This window comes from Hyalella azteca, unplaced genomic scaffold (genome assembly GCF_000764305.2).
Source record: "Hyalella azteca isolate HAZT.00-mixed unplaced genomic scaffold, Hazt_2.0.2 contig10324, whole genome shotgun sequence".
NCBI classification, from domain to species: Eukaryota; Metazoa; Arthropoda; class Malacostraca; order Amphipoda; family Hyalellidae; genus Hyalella; species Hyalella azteca.
The window spans coordinates 12,537-17,724 of NW_025940368.1; the positions used below are offsets into that span (position 1 = coordinate 12,537).

General features: G+C 33.6%; 1 long non-coding RNA gene across 1 annotated transcript; it reads left to right on the forward strand.

Moving 5' to 3' along the window:
• The first annotated feature begins 2,391 nt into the window (after positions 1-2,391).
• Positions 2,392-4,931, forward strand: LOC108670991. The gene is made up of 3 exons (XR_001930779.2): positions 2,392-2,412; positions 3,681-3,749; positions 4,704-4,931. It is a non-coding gene; the product is annotated as an uncharacterized LOC108670991 (long non-coding RNA).
• Positions 4,932-5,188: the final 257 nt, after the last annotated feature.

Below are 5,188 nucleotides of genomic sequence, written 5' to 3' on the forward strand. Positions count from 1 at the left end.
ATCAATTAGCATAAAAATTTCGAAAATCTTGTATTCACAATTTCTTATTAATAATATATAGTTCATCTAAAATAAATTAAATTCATTGCGTTATGCAATGAATTATCATTATTATTAATATTTATTATGTATTGTTAAGAATCAAACAGATGGAAAAATATGGCAGCGCAAAAACAGGTATCATCCACTAAATAACCGCACATATTCTTTTTTCGTTATTTGTTGAATTCGAGAACTTGTACAAACAAAAAAATAAAAGGAAAATAAATAAATTCGCGAAGTGTAGATAACTTAATTGTCTAATGCTGATAATAGTGAACCGAGGTTGGCTAAATAGGCTTAAGCTATAACATCAACGAAAAAGCCTTCATGTAAATAAACAAAAAAAATTTTAAAAATATTCAACAGAAATTTCTGTTGAATATTTTTTACGAATTCATATATGAATATGAATTCTTATTGAATATGAATGAATATATAAATGAATGAATGAATATATTCATATTGAATATGAATTCATAATTAATAATTAGCGGTCGAGAATAAAACCAAAAATAACTAAAAATCCTTCAAGTTTAAGCCAGAGGTCTCTGAATGGTAGTGATTTACTACAGGAACAAAACATGTCAATTCAATTCGTTGTCTATTTTGAAATTCATTCAACCCTCTACAGGCTGGATAATCCGTAGCGTAAAGGCCAATTACTGACACCCAATTCTCCTAATTAAATTGCTGGCGTCAGCATACGTCCCGTCCTATATAATATTGGGAGGAGGGCTGAAATTTGGTGCAGTTTAGTGTCGTGAAATCCCCATACATTCAGAGTCTCTTCATGGTCCATGTAATGTTCGAGTTTCGCTCGAAAATATTCAGAGTAATATGTAAAATAAAATTAATTGATGTATGAGAAGCAATATCATATCATATATATCATATCATATATATCATATCATATAGTGACATCATATCAGCGTGTCTGAGACATGATCCATCATTCGACAATATCAGTGTCAATACAAAGGAAATTTCATTTCAACATGAGTAGTTCATTTACATATAAAATTATTTCTCAAAACGTCCCCTTGAATCATCCAATTGAGATAGTGGAAAGAATCAAAATAACAGGGAAGGCAAAAAGTTACTTGAAACATCCAGCTCTTAATTCGCGAGACTTTTGATCGTGAGAATTAATTAGAACTACGTTACCTTCAGAGCGCCGAAAAAATAGCAAAATATTTCAGTTTGGGCTCCATCTGCAAAATAAATTCTGAATATTTCCGAGTTAATTAATATATAAATAAATATTAAAAATTTAAGTTTGGGCTCCATCTGCAAAATTAATTCTGAATATTTCAGAGTTAATTAATATATAAATAAATATTAAATATTTCAGTTTGGGCTCCATGTGCAAAATTAATTCTGAATATTTCAGAGTTAAGTAATATATAAATAAATATTAAATATTTCAGTTTGGGCTCCATCTGCAAAATTTGTAAAATTAATAAAGCTGATGAAAAGTTCTGTGATTCGATATTTTTAAATTACGGTTGGAATTCCCAAATTGAGATCAAATGGCAGCAATTAAACGTTCCTTTGCTGATAAATTCACCATAAGGGAAACTTAAATTTAAATTTTATTGAATCTAATATAAATTAACCACAAGTCACACTACCATGTATCAAAAAGTTTGAGGTAAATAATATATATTATAAACTGATGTCTATGTAATCATTATGGATAATAGGCGGTGAGTAATAAATTATTTAATAGTATCTAATAACATAGCCTTCATAAATCGTCAATTTTACCTTCACATACTTGGGTGTGTAAAACTTATTCAATTTCAGTATCTGGGTCGTTGGTACGAAACTCACCGATACCCCGCTGGTTTTGAGACCGGCGACACGTGTGTCACGGCAGACTACGGACCTATCGGTGAGTGTTCCTTCAGCGCTCCAAACATGAGAGCAGCTCAACTCCATGCAACTCAGTATTTGTTGTCTTTACCACCTTGAAGATGTGTAGGGATTCTATAACTAAATCTCAGGGGTAGACGGACATGCAATCGCTTCTGCATTTGTTTCTGCAGATGCTTCAGCAGATGCTTCAGCAGATGCTTCAGCAGATACTTCAGCAGATTCTTCAGCAGATTCTTCTGCTGATGCTTCAGCAGATGCTTCCGCAGATTGCTCTAGAGCTTCTTTTATTACCCGTCCACATGTGTCATAGTCTCTTCAATGATTTTAGAACTAGAAAATTAACTCTGAATTATGATCCCCACTCCAGACGACACGACGATCTCGGTCACGAACACCGCCAACCTCCCCGACGGGACGCTGGACACGATCAGCGGCACGGGCACCGCGACGGGCGTCCCAGGAGGTCAGTGTTGCGTCAGCAGCTGCGCGCAGGTCAGTGTTGCGTCAGCAGCTGCGCGCAGGTCAGTGTTGCGTCAGCAGCTGCGTTTACATTAGATACGTCTAGTTAAAATTCACATTTTCTAGAGACCCAGGCAACTTCGACAATTTGAGTTCAAACTCAAAGCCTGCATAAAATTGAACCTGCTATTACAGTTTTAAACTTTCGTCAAGAGTAAGCGCGTTGAGGTTAAATATAATTTTTTTTTTTTTTTTTTTTTTTTTTTTTTTTTTTTTTTTTTTATTGAACTTAGACTTGAATAATTATTGAACCATTTCAAGTCTAATATAACTTTTAAAAACTTTAATATGCGAAAAACTGTCATTATACCAACTAAGCAGACGACGGTAGAGGCTAAAATACGAGTATTTAAGCGAGTCTTTAAATTAGTATATTTTCATACGTAAACTTCAGCTCAATTTTAGCTCTGATGAATTATTCAATGATAATTTGCGGAGTGTCGACTGATCGGCTTCCGCAGTCAGCTAACACGTACGAGGATCATGAAGCATCATTCTTTTGGGGATCATTCCATTTGCATGAAGGATCGTTCCTATTAACACCGTGAATTTTGCATGGAGAAACTGCATTAAGTCTTGAATACCTATTAGGTCTGGAACTTGATGCTCAACATCGTACTTGCCATCATCGTAAGTTCTACTTTCACCGTAAACGCGACGGTTCACAAATTTCAGGTCTCAAGCTGAGCATATCAATTAAAGGATCGTAGGATGCTTAAGCTAATCGTAACTCACCGTACATCACCTTACACCATCGTAGATCATATTACGACCAACTTACCTGATCTACGGTGATCATATTACCTGGAACTGAAGTGGCGTATGAGCCGTTAGTTATCATAATAATAATGTATTCCTCTGTCGGAAAACCATTATGCGATTGAATCATTAAACATTTCCCTTACTAAGGTCGCATTCACTTTAGTTAAGTTGTTTAATTTTATTTAAGTGGGCACATGTAACATTTCCCTTACTATTCATAAGATCGCATTTGCTTTAGCATCATTAAGTGGCATAAATTAGATCGTTTGCTTTCCTAATTTGTATTATTAAGTACGCATTTATATCATCAAATTGTTTGCATTTAATTATTATGTTTGGTTAAAAATAATGCCCGTTTTATTGAGAACTTCTTTTGAGTTAAATTTCTCAAGCTTTCTGATAAAAGGTACAGTAATAGGGTTATTATTATACATTAATTTAATTATTATTATATATATATAATTAAATGTGTGTCACAGGTTGGGGACTACAGAGAGCAGTTCGCGTGGGTGCTGTCACGCACGCAGGAGCTCGACGCTGACACGCTCGTAAGCACACGTCTATTTAGGCATAGTGATAATTTAATTGAAGAATATTCTTGATAATCTAATTGAGGCATAATAATTTAAAAAATAATTGATAATTTTATTGATAAATATTCTTGATAATCTAATTGAGGCATAATCATTTAAGTAAGATAATTTATAATTTAATTGAGGCATAATAATTTTGCCACGCTCGTAAGCTTACGCATATATAGGCATAGTGATAATTTAACTGAAGAATACTCATGATAATTTAATTGAGGCATATTCTTGATAATTCAATTAGGGCGTATAGTGATAATTTAATTGAAGCATAGTGAAGCACTATAGGCATATTGATAATTTAATTAAAACGTCATGTTACGCGTGAAAAATACTAATAAATTGTATAATATCATAGTTCTATGAACGTACGGTACAATGACGTTTCAAAAATCCAGCAGAAATTTAAGAATTAGACTTCTGACGTACAATAAAGTTTTTGACCAATTATGACCCAATTGTTCATATACACATAGAACTTTTCATGATGTATGAAGAATTACGCATATGTCGCAAATTTTCCTAAATAAAATAAAAATAACGGCTTAGGACCCCATTGTTCATAAGCAAGTAGAACTTTTTCATGATGTAAAAGCTGTTTTTTTCTAGTTTTCTGTTTTTTTTCTAAAATAAAATAAAAATAACCGATTAGGACCCCATTGTTCATAACCACGTTGAACTTTTTCATGATGTACAAGATGTTTTTTTCTAGTTTTTTTTCTAAAATAAAATATAAATAACCGATTAGGACCCCATTGTTCATAAACACGTAGAACTTTTTTCACGATGTATAACCTGTTTTTTCTAGTTTTTCTGTTTTTTTTCTAAAATAAAATAAAAATAACCGATTAGGACCCCATTGTTATAACCACGTAGAACTTTTTCACGATGGATAACCTATTTTTTTCTAAACAGACGACCGTGCTCGGAGTGTTCGAGTCTAACGGCATCGACACGTCGGTGCTGCAGCCTACGCCGCAAGGGGGCGATTGCGTCTACGCGCCAGTTCCTCCCAAGATATAAACGATGGAAATACGGCATAAAATTCCATGTTTAATCAATATTGCATAGGGATTGAACTCATTGAAGGAAAATATATGTAACTATAATATGAATCTGTGTCAAGTAAATTGAGGAAATTCGCATGCATTTTAATTCTCACGATGAGTTGCCTGTTAGCTACTGGTATAAACTAAGCTCAACATATTTCACCGATCGTAAATGTACTATAGCGGATCGGTTAGTTTGAAACCACTACAATTTAAGAACTTAAAAACGGGGATTATAGCACGAATTTGCCGAGAATAACATTCAAAGTATATTTTGTAAAGTATGGAGGTTGCACCCCAAACATTGGCGAACCAGGCAGTTGCGATACTACGGATAACTGAATCGAAGAA